We start from the raw sequence: 15,243 nt of genomic DNA on the forward strand, positions 1-15,243 counted from the left end.
AATCAAATAATTTGATTTGACTTAAAAAAAAAAAAACAGCGCTGTAAGTTTCCGCCGCTATCATTGCTGATCGGGGCTTCGGCAATTTTACGTTACCTATAGACGGAAGTTGTTCGTACATTATATGTGTAATAGGCGGTACATGCATTAAAGTGTAATGTTGGTGAGGAAGGTGTATAAAAGAATCAATTATATAACATTTCATTTGTAAAGACGTTACGCGCGATGTTCGTACATATAAGCGTAACACAACGTCGCGAATATTTCGTAACGTTTAAACCAAAACTTCGACTGAAACGTTGTTTTTAAGCAAGTGTGACATTCTTGTAAGACTCCACAAAGTCGAAGATGCGTTTTAACTACTTATTGAAAATTGATGTATTTTAGATTTTTGAAAAATTAAGAAAAATAACATTTTAAAAAATCATAAAACTCTATCATTATAAGAGCACTGATAAGCAAACAATTGACGTAAATTTGAGTTGAGTTCGTTTTTACGTCAACAAATGGCGGTGCGACAACCCTGTAAGCCTTAGAAAAATCGTCCATAAATTACCATATATCATTTTCTAGGATATTTGTCTTTAAATTCATAAAATTAAGCAAATTAACATTGATGTAGTAAATACAAATACTGACCTATTTCCATTTCAGATACATGTTTTTTTATTTTTAAATCTGAAATCCCAATTATTTTTCCCCAGGGACAGATTTGTCTTTGTAGTATGGAATGCTTTTATTTCTATGATGTCATTATAGCGACATAAAAATATGCAATAAAGACTGAAGGAACCTTCCTGTTAAATAATGGAAAAAAAACGTATTTCAAAAATTTAAATAGTTTAGACGAAAATCATAGTTTAGTGGTTACAATAAATGAAATATGTTACGCGGGACAGCCTAAAAATGGCCGTTTTTTTAATGAAGCTTGTCGCATGCAGCATAAAACATAGTTTTAACAATTATTTTTTTTTCGTTTTTATTTTAAAAAACATTATTTTTTAAAATAAGTAAAATAGCAATGAATATGATATCACAAAATTGTATATTTTGGACTTGCATCTTGCCAACTACATCGATTTTCCAATGCGGTACGAACATCGCGCGTAACGTCATAACCTTTTTTTTTTTTTTAAACACCATGTATTCTAACAGTATAAAAAGACACAATTCGTCTATTCCTGTTTTCAATAGGGTTTAAACTATGTATATTTGTAATCAGGATAGTTTAAAAAATTCTTTGAAACTGATATTATCAAGATGCTTGATTTTTTGATTGACAGCATATTTGTTACGTTCGGAGAACATGTTTTTCAACAGACTGTCGGCATTCCAACGGGAACAAACTGTGCCCCACTTCTTGCCGACTTGTTTCTTTCTTATTATGAGGCTGACTTCATGCAGGAACTTCTTAGGAAGAAAGATAAAAAGTTAGCAATATCCTTTAACTCTTCTTTCCGCTTATAGATGATGTTCTTTCACTAAATAATTCAAAATTTGGTGACTATGTGGAACGCACCTATCCCATCGAGCTAGAGATAAAAGATACTACAGATACAGTTAAGTCGGCCTCATATCTTGACTTACATCTAGAAATTGACAATGAGGGTCGGTTGAAAACAAAACTGTATGACAAAAGAGATGATTTCAGCTTTTCAATTGTGAACTTTCCATTTCTAAGTAGCAACATTCCAGTAGCGCCTGCATACGGGGTATATATCTCCCAATTGATACGATATTCCCGTGCTTGCATTTCCTATCATGATTTTCTTGATAGAGGGTTGCTGCTCACAAGGAAGCTATTAAACCAAGAGTTCCAAATGGTGAAGTTGAAATCATCTCTCCGTAAATTTTACGATCGCCATCACGAGTTGGTTGACCGTTATGGAATAACCGTTTCACAAATGATTTCGAATATGTTCCTAACGTCGTAACTACAATCCCCTTCCCTTTCATGAATGTGACCTACCGAATTAGACTATTTACGGGATTTGTTATCACATAAGCAACACGACGGATGCCACATGTGGAGCAGGATCTGCTTACCCTTCCGGAGCACCTGGTGGGGTTCGTGTTGTTTATTCTTTGGGTTTCTATGTTGTGTCATGTGTGCTGTTGTTTGTTTGTCTTTTTCAGTTTTAGCCATGGCGTTGTCAGTTTGTTTTAAATTTACGATTTTGACTGTCCCTCTGGTATCTTTCGTCCCTCTTTTAAGGAATATGGGATAATGGTTTAGTGGAACATCAAGCCGATAACTTATTGTGAGGTTTCGTATGGGTTCTTTATAATTTAAGTATACAAAACAAACAGGAGAACTCGTAAAAAGGAAAACTCGTTATATTGATACGTAGGCTCTAATAGGAAGGATTTTCTCTTCTGGTCTTTTCGTGGATAAAAAAGCTTGTAATTGAATATATGCCTTATTCATGTTATTCCATTGTATTCATTCTACATTTTTAAGGGAAGCATTTTCAATATTCACGTAATAGAACATATGAAAACCTAAGTATCTGTAACTTCTTAAGATATAAGCCCGAAATTGGTAATACATATTACTTAGTTAACTTTCTGAAGATTTTTATTAACACGATACAGGTCCAAACTATGACGAGTTTTTACACAATGTCACGCTTGACACGACTGTTTTGGATGGACTTATCTCTAAATGCTGCCTGACGATTGAAGACAGAGAAGATATAATGAATGAACGACGCTTGTCAGAACGAAATAGCATGATTCTTAACATTCTAATGGCCAGACCATACGGTACCTTTCAAACCTTTAAAGAAGAACTTATAGAATTTGACCGAAGTAAGATAGATCTTGTGTCCAAAATGAAGAACTACGATTTTGAAGGCGATTACAATCTAGCTGTATTTGAAGGTAGATGGCTACTTTATTACTTGAAGTTAATTCTTTTTTACATAGTGTTGTTGGTTGACGTTGTTGCTCTTGGGAAACTTATCTTTGTAATATTTTTCTTGGATTTCTCAAAATATCAACTTCATTAAACAAAAAAATCGAGGACTTTGTTTCTAGTTATTGGTTTTTTTTTTGTGGTTTGCTTTTTAATAAGCTAGCATGGTTAAGCTGGTTTCAGTGGGGATAGGGAAAGTTGTATTGATAGCTTTTTCTAGAAGTCAGTTATTTTCTAAATATTTTATTACCTGAACATTTGCATGGGTGAACGCAAAAATATACAAATACGTCACTTTACTAAATGACAGTCAATTGCCGGTAGTCCTCTTCTGCCCAAATAAATACAGTTCTTAAAAAACAATGAAGGGAATAAAGATACCAGAGGGAGAGTCAACCCCATAGATAGAAAATATTCTGACAACGCAATGACTAGAAATAAAAAGACAAATAGACAAATAAGAGTACAGAAAACACAACATAGCAAAATAAAGACTAAGCAAAACGAACCCAACCAAAAAGGGGGGGGGGGTAATCTCACGTTAAAAGTTTTCATGTTGATCAATACATAAACGCGTAAAACTTTTCCATTTTCTTTCTTTTTTGGCTTTCTCAAGTTTTTGAATTAAACATCATGTTGTAAAACATTTTTAATTGTAAAAAGCAAACTTATACTTGATTTAATTTCGATCTTTTGTAATTTCAGTAATGGATTTAAGCAGTCATACCATCAAACTACAAAAGAATTTCAAAATATTGGTCAATGAATTAGCCACTACAAACACGATAGTAGATCATCTCATTAGTGACGAAGTATTATGCTTAGAAGACCAGGCTGAGGTGTGTGCCCCAGGTAACACCAAGGAACAATGCAATAGACTACTTTTAACTAAGCTGATGTACAAGAACGCTGATGCTTATACATATTTCCTTTCAGCTTTAGAAGAGGATACTTGTTATGAAGAACTTTCAAAACGTATAAAGAACACTGAAGTTACCGAAGAGGACAAGATAAAGATACACATTGGTAATTTGTGATCTCTTTTTTACTTTTTATTATTTTATCTCATGTGTAATCTTAAATATTTCTTTTAAACAAATTTTGTTTTTTCGAGTGAAATCTAGACAAACTCTGATACTTTTGCACAATCTGCAGCTTGACAAAAAATCTCTGTAAAGCATACCCTTTCTTCATCTTTTGCATGATATAAACTACATTTTGTTAAATTAAGGAAAACAACACAAAAATGTAGATTGTAATCCAGACAACCCCTATATAACTTAATCGTAGATTACAGTTAATAAAATACAAACACTGGCTTTGTTTTGTTTTTTGAAGTTCTGTCGTGGTTAAAAAGATATATCTTATGTACTGATGACAAAACAGTACTATTTGAAGATAATCTGGAGCTTTTTCTCTTTCAAATCAGGGTTGAAGAATCATTGCCTCAAATATAGAACATTGGAAAAGTTGCCTTAGAATTTTTCCTATTTGTACCCTCTTTTGTATAAGGAAGCTCTTTTAAAAGGTCTTAATATCCATTGAATTCAAAAGGTTTACGTTTTGGCATTTCTGGTGAAGGTACATGTAAATCCAAAAAAAGAGCAAAATGCTGACCTATAGGTTAATTTTATTTAGTGACAGAAAGGGGAATATACTACGTTGTAGTCAATGAAAAGAACTCGAACAATGAAAACGGCATTTGTCTTTAGTAAAATAAAAGTACACCACAAACACGGATCAACACAGAATGAAATTTGATACAACTGTTGTTTTTTTTCTGCACAACTTGTTTTAGAATGCATACAAATCCTAAAATGTATGATTATATAATTAAAATGTGCATTCTTTACAATCCGTATTAATTATGCGATAAATGAGTTACTATGCAAATAGGACGTTTATCAATTTTGTATTCTAAAGGGAGAATAACAGCAAAAGAAAATAAAGAAAAACACACAAGAGGTACATGTAAATTACAGAAATTATTTTAACGGTTAATTTTTAAGGATATCCGGTAAAAGCGACATAACTATTACTCTACTTTACGTAGATTTCCCCTATATAAAATTGTGTAGTAGTTAGGTGAAAACGAACGTCACACAAAACTATAAAACATATAAATGAACGAAAATCAAATACATAAATCATACAACACGTACAAGACTAACAAAGGTAAGAGGCTCCTGACTTGTGACAGGCTGAATAATGTAGCGTACAGATGAAAGAAAAATGAGTGTTTGTATCAATTGAGAGACTAATTTCTTCATTAATAGTTAGTTATCAAAGGTACATGTACCAGGATTATAATTTAGTACGCCAGACGCGCGTTTCGTCTACATAAGACTCATCAGTGACGCTCATTTCAAAATAAATATAAATATAAATAAAGCCAAACAAGTGCGAAGTTGAAGAGCATTGAGGATCCAAAATTCCAAAAAGTTGTGCCAAATACGACTAAGGTAATCTATGCTTATAATAAGAAAATCCTTAGTTTTTCGAAAAATTCAAAGTTTTGTAAAACAGGAAATTTATAAAAATGACCACATTATTGTTACTCATGTCAACACCGAAATGTTGACTACTGGGCTGGTGATACCCTCGAGGACGAAACGTCAACAAGCAGTGGCATCAACCTTGTGGTGTAATTAGTTATCAAAGGTACCTGGATTATAATTTAGTACGCCAGACGCGCGTTTCGTCTACACAAGACTCGTCAGTGACGCTCATATCAAAATATTTATGAAGCCAAACAAGAACGAAGTTGAAGAGCATTGAAGATTCAAAATTCCTCATCATTAAAAATCAAAATTATGAACCGGCTTTAACTATAAGTATTTTTTAAACACCTTGATGAATTTTGTCATAAAATATAGTATGTAAAATGTAAGACTAATGATAATATACCATCCTTTTGCATTGTTAAACTATCACAATGAATTATTATATAAATAAAGGCAACAGTAGTATACCGCTGTTCAAACTCATAAATCCATGAACAAAAAACAAAATCGGGATAACAAACTAAAACTGACGGAAACGCATAAATATAAGAGGAGAACAACGACACAACACTACAATGTAACTAACACACACAGAAACGGACCAAGCATCAGACAAAATCCCACGAGAATAACAAATATAACATCAAAACCAAATACATGTACATGAATTTGGGATAGACAAGTACCGTGACACGTCTTATCGCAATGTCAATTTACACTCAAAAATAAGAGAAAACAAACGACGCAACGTTAAATTGTAACACATACAGAAACGAACTATAATATAACAATGGCCATATTCCTGACTTGGTACAGGACATTTTTAAAGGAAAAAATGGTAGGTTGAACCTGGTTTTGTGGCATGCCAAACCTCACACTTTAATTGCAATGTTAAATATAACATAGAAATGACAACATAATATTACAGGACTACAATACAAATAAATAGGAAAACGTATATATAAGTTTTTTAATCATGCACTTTTATTCAACTACTATTTGAGACAAGCTGATTATTTTTGTTTTCATTAATTGTGAATAATATACATGTAGGTGTATCAACAAATCATCATTACATTGTATCGCTATTTAGTAGTTACAATTTCTTTGCTACCACATGTGGGACTGCTTTTCATAAAACCTGTAAAAATTGAATAATATAAAAGTATAGTAGGACTACCTTTTGAATGTATTATTAGTGCAACTATTTCTTTCTTTCATTGTTATCGGATATAGGACAAGTGTACCACGAATCAGGTGGTGCGATTGTAGAGGACAACGCAATGTTTATATTTATTTAGTCTAACCCATCGTGCAAGACCTTTTTACCTTTGATAACTATTTTTCCTTATTTGTATCTGTTTATATCATATTCGTGAAGTAATTTTTCTACAGATATTTTGTTCGATTTTTAGATATACACAAACGTGAGCAAACTGAAAATATAATACCAAGGAACATACAAGGTAATATATCTATTATGAAGTAGAAAATACGTTGAACCACAAACGTCAAAATTATTCAATCGCGTAGTGGCATGAACTATTTGTGGATTCTTATAAATTCTATATAACTTTTGGATTATTTTAAATATCGGTCTATTTCTGAAATTAAACCTTTCATACTATTGATTTTTTTACGCTGTATGCTAACATTGCCCGTGTGAAATTTTAAAATTGTTTGTATATACATGGAAAGACAAATATATGTGACGTATACAATTTTCTGACGTCAAACACGCTAATCAATGAATGTGTTTGTAGATAGATGTTTTTGAGTTCTGTTGATTTGTGCCTTTTAAAATTGTAACACGATCATGACTGCTGTACCCGTATTTTGACTATTTTATTTTTTATGTCTGTTTAGTTCACTCATCATTGTAAATATAACGGAATTTGATGAGACTGTCACCAAAGGAAGAGGTTTGGCGCTATAAAACCAGGTTTAATCTACATTTTTACATTTACATTTGAAAATGCCTGTACCAAGACAGGAATATGACAGTTCTTGTCCATTCGCTTTTTGTGTGTTTTGTCATTAGATTTTGCCATGTGATTATGGACTTTCCGATTGCATTTTCCTCTTTGTTCAGTATTTTTGTGATTTTACTTTTTCTATAACAGTAAGACCTTAGTTGTTGCGGTCGACCCGTATCTGCAATCTAAGGCTGGGTAAAAATTAAGGCCTGAGTCTATAACTGCTTTTAAAAAGTTTTTAGTACGAAGAAAAATGGTAGTTGTTCGATTTTCTTAATATTATATACAAAACAAACATATTACTATATTACAAGTGTTGAAACGTAAATACCCTGCCAAATCAAACAGATATTCAAGATATATAGTGGTTCTTATATCCAAAAGAGATGTGACCCAGTGACACTGGAGTTTAAGATTGATTCTGATTTAACTTTTTTATATTAACATTTTAAGGTAACGTTTCAATATTAGGTACTATACTGCATTATGTATAGTACAATTCTTAAACATTTAACAAAAATAAAACCTCTTAAATACGGTCCAAATTAATGTCACAAGGTAGACTCAGTATAATTTCAACAAAGTTAGAATAACTAAGTATTCGATTGTACGATATGTTTAATCTATGTATTTAGATTAATGATATTTGACAATAAAAGTTAAATGTACAATTTGATTTCTTTACGTTGTAGACCATATTAATCTGTGTCAGAAACCTATGATGTGTCAAATATTCAAAAATAAACCCAATCCCTGTATCAAGCTGATTGAAGTGTCAGTATTCACCTCAGAAGCTAACAAAACTTTAAAATAGACTTATTAAGAAGTGATATAGTTACGATACTGTTGTCAGGTCATTAAAGATTGCATATTTTGGCGTTAATATTGATTCACTTATAGGGTTTTTGCATCAGAACTAAACACATCTATTTAAAAAAAAAAACAGTTGTTGGCATGACACGGGTATGTTTTTCTCATATATGCTATGATGGTATGATACTAAACCCCTAACGGGAAGGATTGTACTTAATATTCATATGATGAAGACATAATCTTTCATTCAGTTTAATTGAAGTCTGGAGCTGGCATGTCAGTAAACTGATAGTAGTCTGTTGTTTTTTATGTATCGTTTTGTTTATTTTCTTTAGTTACATCTTCTGAAATCAGACTAGTACTTCCCTTGAACTGAATTTTAATGTGCGTATTGCTATACATTTACTTTTCTACGTTGGCTAGAGGTATAGGCGAGGGTTGAAATCTCATAAACATGTTTAACCCCGCCGCATGTTTGCGCCTGTCCCAAGTCAGGAGCTTCTGGCCTTTGTTAGTCTTGTATTATTTTTAATTTTAGTTTCTTGTGTACAATTTGGAGCTTAGTATGGCGTTCATTATCACTGAACTAGTATATATAAGTCTTAAGGAGCCTGCTGAAGGACGCCTCCGGGTGCAGGTATTTCTCGCGGCATTGAAGACCTGTTGGTGACCTTCTGTTGTTGTCTGTTCTATGGTGGGGTTGTTGTCTCTTTGACACATTCCCCATTCCATTCTCAATTTTCCTTTTCCCAACTATTATGGATTTGACTGCTAGGGTTTGTATTAAGCTGTACAATGCCGATCATTTTACACCTATCATCATGAAAGTGGTTACAAAGAAATCTATATTATTTTGAATCAGCAGTCCACAGTCTCCACCTTACCTTTTGATGTTGATGTAAATATGTTCTAGTACTGTTACAATGCCATTATATGCTTACAATTTTTCAACACAATTGCACTCCATTCTTTATCATAAAGGACATACAGCTGATTGGAAAAAAATGATGGATTAGCACTGATATCATATGAACTGACTTCAGAAAGCTTCCACTGTTTGAATTTGATAGAAAAAAAAAATATTGATATCTCGTAAAGTTTAAGTATCAATGTGTCAAGCTTAGACTGTCTTACTTAATAGGGACGTTCATGCGGCACATGAAATATAGCATTGATTTACCGATAGTACTTTAGAATTGCCATCCATCTAAAATTATCTTGAATCATTTGATCTGTTATCTTCTCGACTATTTAGCTAGCCAGACATATAGCTTATATCCTGCCTTTATTTTACTCAAAACTCCTGTCATGCCTTATTTTAAATTATATTCTGGCCTTACATTGAGATAAGACGTGGCACGGTACTTGTCTATCCCAAATTCATGTATTTGGTTTTCATGTTACATTTGTTATTCTCGTGGTGTTTTGTCTGATGATTGGTCTGTTTCTGTGTGTGTTGCGTTTCGATGTTGTGTCGTTGTTCTCCTCTTATATTTAATGCGTTTCGCTCGGTTTTGGTTTGTTACCCCGATTTTGTTTTTTGTCCATGGATTTATGAGTTTTGAACAGCGGTATACTACTGTTGCCTTTATTTACAGCCCTCCTCCCCAACCTTATGCATGTGCCTCCCTAGTTTGAATCAATTGTCCTCCAAAACTAACGTACAATAATTTTTAATGTAGATACACATACAATGGTGTTCTAACACTCAGAAAATATAATTTTATAAATTACATTATTTCGAGCTTCAGAACAGTTGATTGGATACCAGCAGTAGTGACAGTTCGACATTTCTTCATATAATGGGCTTCGTGTCGACGTAGATATGCTTATCATGATATATAGTTGTAAAGGTCTTTTTTCTTAAAACGAGGTTTCAAACATAAAAAAATATATTATGGGGAATAGGTACACTGTGTGTGTCCATGTAGCCTTGAGCTATTGGACTACGTATTTTAACGTCAGACAAACTTCTTCGTTCATGTGACTTCTTATTCGATTTCGGGAATGGACTGCCCATCGATTGATAAAGGTGAGCAGTACAAAATGATAAAATTTGTCCATTCGATCATGCTAAACAAATTCTTATCTACTTCCGACTTCACCTCGATAAATGCATGCTCATGATTACCGGAGAGAACCACAGATCTTCGGCACGAAAATTGAAAATCCTAGGGAAATACGATTTCAATAGTATTTTGGAAAACAAACATGCTACACCAATTTTTACTTAAAAATATTCTTTTCAGATTTTGCAATTTGTTTTCTATGATACAATTTTCATACATTTTAAGTTAGCAAAATATTGCGATTACTTTTTTTCACATCGTAAATATTTTTAACATTTTAACATTTTCATCCTTAATAATTAGGTGTGATCCTATTACATTGTTAGGCAATTCATAATTGTATTGTTTTAATTGTATTAATCTTTGTACTGAATAACTCACATTCAAATATTTTTTTTTGTTATGTATTGCTATTTATAGGCACTTTCATATAAACTAATCATGTTGGACAATTGGTGCATTGCACTTCTAAACTAAGGTCAAATATAGGTTCCCTGCCTGAAGATTTTACTGAGTATTGCAAATCACGAATGTATCCCCCATTTTTTGTTTACTGATTGTAAAATTCTTTAACCAACTGACTGCTGAGATCTAGCTGGTTTTCACTTTTGTATTCTTGTGAGTGACCGATACAATAAGATGACAACTTCGCCGACCTTACTCTGTAAATTTGTGTTCTATGCACTTTAAACATGCACCATGATTTTTTTTAAATTAACAATACAGTATGAGGTTTTACATTTCTTTAAAAGTGTACTTTGTAAAGTTCTGAACAACACTATTCAATTCGAAGAAAGGTGTAATCTACTCAAAAATGTCTTAATGATAATGACATATTCACGGGAAAATCCACCTCAAATTAATACTAGGCAGTAGGTTTTATTCTGATGGAGGACAAAAATATAAAGTTTAAAGTTTTCACATATTTCTTATATTTGTCATTTACTGAGTATGATGCTTTTGAGTTAACGTAAATTTGAAACTGTGGTATGTTAAAAAAAAGCAAATGATACAGAAAAGGGGCTGGATTGTTTAATTTGATTCAGCATGCATAATAGTTAGTACATCATCTTTCAGATCAGCACAATGTCCTTATAGAGCAGTGGAGAAATGAAGACGATTCATTTGTTTGCACCAGAGCAGCAGACGAAGTTCTTAAACGTATTAGGAATAATATTAGCGTTATCGTATCTGGAAATGCAGGGGTTGGTAAGACAGCTACTATGAGACATGTAGCTTTATTGTTAAAGAAAGAAGGATATCGTATTATTCCTACATGTACTCCCAAAGATTTGAGACGTTTTTCACAAAAAGGGGTCAAGACACTTTTTGTTATTGATGACATATGCGGCCATTTTACTCTGAACAACAATCAGGTAGATAAGTGGGAAGAAATATTAGCAATTGTACAACCATTTTTGGAACAAAATCCCTGCAAGATCATTGCTACATGTAGGTTGCAGGTATTCAAAGATGCAAAATTCAAAGCCTTATCCCTTTTCAATTCAAGCGAGTGTAATCTGAATTCGGAGACAATTAAGTTTACAAAAGAGGAATTATCGAGATTAGCTGAAATGTACTTTCAAGAACATGCTGATGATGTAAAAGGTCTTTCAGATCAGTTTGACTTTTTTCCCTTATTATGCAAGTTATATCAGAAAAGCAATTGTAAGGAAATCAAACAGTTCTTTCATAACCCCTTCGAATTTTACAGAAACGAGATTGAGAGCTTTCGAATTGAAGGAGAAGGTGGGAAGCTTAAATATTGCTGCCTTGTCATTTGTGTATTATTCAACAACAGAATCGCTGAAAAACAACTACAAAGTCAAGACACACACACGCAGGATCTTATGGAAAAAACATTCACCGAGTGCAAATTAAACAAAGGCACATCAGTTGAATGTTTAAAAGACTCATTTCAAACACTTGAAGATACATTTCTTTCTAAAGTAGATGGAATCTACAGAACAATTCACGACAAACTATTTGATTTTCTTGCCCAGATTGTTGTACGCAATAATGTAGATTTGTGTATTTCAAAGTGTAGTAGTGATTTTATACGTGAGCGATTCATTTGGAATCCAGTCTTTACCTCTCAAAATAACACAAACCTCTCAATTGCATTGTTTGACACGCATGTTGATATCTATATAGATAGGTTGATACAAGATTGGTTCAAAGGTCTAACTGCCAGTGTTTTTTGTAATATAAACATGAAAAATCATGAATTTATTGACAAATTAATGAAAGCCTTAAACAACTTAGATGCATCAGAAAAGAAAAGATTGGCACAAAAAACAGACAATGAAAGCAGGGATAGTCCATTGTTGCTCAGCAGTTTCATTGGAAACATTTCGCTTACAAAATGGTTACTAGAGAACACTGGAATTCCTGCCAAAAGTAAAAACTTGAGAGAAGTCGTATCGCGTGTTAATAGAAACAACTATATACATCCACACATAAATATGCAAAGGGAAAATGGAACAACGTCATTATACATTGCTTGCGAAAATGGTCATCTTGAACTTTTAAAAATGCTTTTAAGATATGGAGCTGATGCTACTTTAAAGAAAAATACCGATGATTCGCCTCTCTCTGTTGCATGTGAAAATGGGCATACAGCTATTGTTAATGAAATCCTCAGGAACACCGATGTAGACAAAGACTATCAAAATAAGAACGGATATTCACCGTTGTATTTTGCTTGTCAAAATGGACATGCTCAAATCGTGCAGAATTTATTAATTTACAAAGCCAATATCAATTTATGTTCCAAATTAGATGCTTCGCCATTGTTCATCGCATGTGAAAAAGGCTACCTATCAATAGTGAAAAATCTGTTGAATTATGGGGCTAATATTAATCGTCAAAATAATACTGGACAGGTACCATTACATGCTGCATGCTACAAAAACCACGTAGAAGTTGTACGGATGTTATTAGATAAAGTTAACATATCTGTTAATATACTCGATAACAAAAACATTTCGCCTTTGTATGCAACGTGCCAGTGCTCGAAAGGCCATTTTGAAGCCATGGAACTATTGTTGCAACACAATGCCGACGTCAATATTGGGAGACAACCACTAATAATGACATGTGCAAATGGTAACATAAAGATGTCAAATCATTTGATAGAACATAAAGCAGATGTTAATTCATGCCGCAGCGATGGAGTATCACCTCTTTTTATGGCGTGTCAACATCGTCATTATGAAACTGTGTGCCTACTCTTCAAATTCAATGCAGACCCAAATGTACATCGTGAAAATTGTGCATCGCCACTTATGATTGCTAGCCAAAATGGCGATGTTGAGATCGTTGAAAAACTATTGAAACATGGATGCAACATTAACAGATGCACATCTGATGGCGTATCGTCTCTTTATCTAGCCGCACAAAACGGTCATTCCAATGTTGTTTCTCAGTTGATTGAAGCTGGAGCTAGTTTAGATATGTCAGATACAGACGGGAAAACAGCATTTTTCAAAGCTTGTCAAAACGGACATTTGGAAATTGTTTTAAAGTTGTTAACTTGCAAAGCGAATGCCCATTTACGCATGGTAAACAACGTTTCACCTATGGAGATTGCTGAAAAAAACAAGCATTTAGAGATAATGAAAGTTTTGAAAAAGCTGGAAATTGACGAACCAAAACTGTCATGGGAAAAAAATTGAGAATGGAAATGGGGAATGTGTCAAAAAGACAACAACCCGAACATAGAAAAGACAACAGCAGAAGGTCACCAACTAGTCTTCAATGTAGCGAAAAATTCCCGCACCCAGATGGGAAACATTTTTGTGATCAGAAATTAACAATGAGAAAGACATTAAGGTGGATCCCTACAAATAAAGTAATTTTTTTTTTCACCAATGAATTTTTCTTAAAATTTGTATTCATATACTATGAAATGGCCTCTATCAAAATTTGAGTTAAAAATATGATGTCACCAGATTCGTTTCCATGGTAACGGCCACCAAAGTTGGCAGATCACATATGTGAATGAATACATACCTGAAGTAAAAATCCTGGATTTTTTTCAGGCTTTAAAAGTTTTTTGAAAGGTTTGTTCTTCATTTAGTACATAAATAATGTTGAAAATGTAAATAAAACACAAATAATAGCAGTTTTATACATATTTATTAAAAATAATGTAAATTTTCGCACCTCACTGATAATTATCATATATATTCCAACATATAGTTTTCAAATAGAGTAATATTAAATGATAAAAAAAACCTATATATCATCAAGACTCTAATTTGTAGCAACATAACAAGTCATAACATATATAATATTGTTTACTCCTCTGGTACTGTCAAAAACTGAATGATAGGTCCGGCATATTTAGCGGTTACATGATTATCTGTCAAAACAGCTTTTACTCCATTCTCATCTCGAGCATTTGCAATCTTTAAATGACACAAATGGACTCCACTTCTTGCCAATTTTGAACATATCAATGAATTTATAATTTTCCTATCAATTAAAGGTTTTAATGATATCTTTGCATGATTATAGTTCAGATTATAAAGATCTTCATTAATACATTTTTCCTGAAGCTTAACTTCAAAAAGTTTTTCCAACGAAAGAACATCTTCTTTTGCATTATGTGCACTGTAAGTCGACTGTAAAATTTCTTTAACAAGAGTCTGTTGCTTGTAATTTTCTACTTCATGTTTTGGAATGACACGTTTAGAAACTTTTAAGGTGTCAATAAATCCTTTTGCACAAGCAGAAAAAGTTGAAAATAAATGGAATTCCTTTAATCTATTCTCTAACACCAACATATCAAAATTAGCAATATTATGTCCAACTAATATAGGTCTGTCATTAAGTTTTAAAAAATCAATAAAATCTATCAATGACTGCTCAACAGACCATGTTTCAACAAGTGTTCCATTTACATACATTTTGTTTGTAGAATGTGAAAATGTTATGCCAGTTATTGCACTTGCTTCTTG

At 32.8% G+C, this 15,243-nt stretch overlaps 1 long non-coding RNA gene across 1 annotated transcript; it reads left to right on the forward strand.

The window, feature by feature from the left end:
• Positions 1-2,593: 2,593 nt before the first annotated feature.
• LOC143053840 (uncharacterized) lies at positions 2,594-14,516 on the forward strand. Its single transcript, XR_012971475.1, has 5 exons — positions 2,594-2,883; positions 3,623-3,943; positions 4,841-4,882; positions 6,837-6,887; positions 11,357-14,516. It is a non-coding gene; the product is annotated as an uncharacterized LOC143053840 (long non-coding RNA).
• The last annotated feature ends 727 nt before the right edge of the window (positions 14,517-15,243 follow it).

This window comes from Mytilus galloprovincialis, chromosome 12 (assembly GCF_965363235.1).
Source record: "Mytilus galloprovincialis chromosome 12, xbMytGall1.hap1.1, whole genome shotgun sequence".
NCBI lineage: Eukaryota > Metazoa > Mollusca > Bivalvia > Mytilida > Mytilidae > Mytilus > Mytilus galloprovincialis.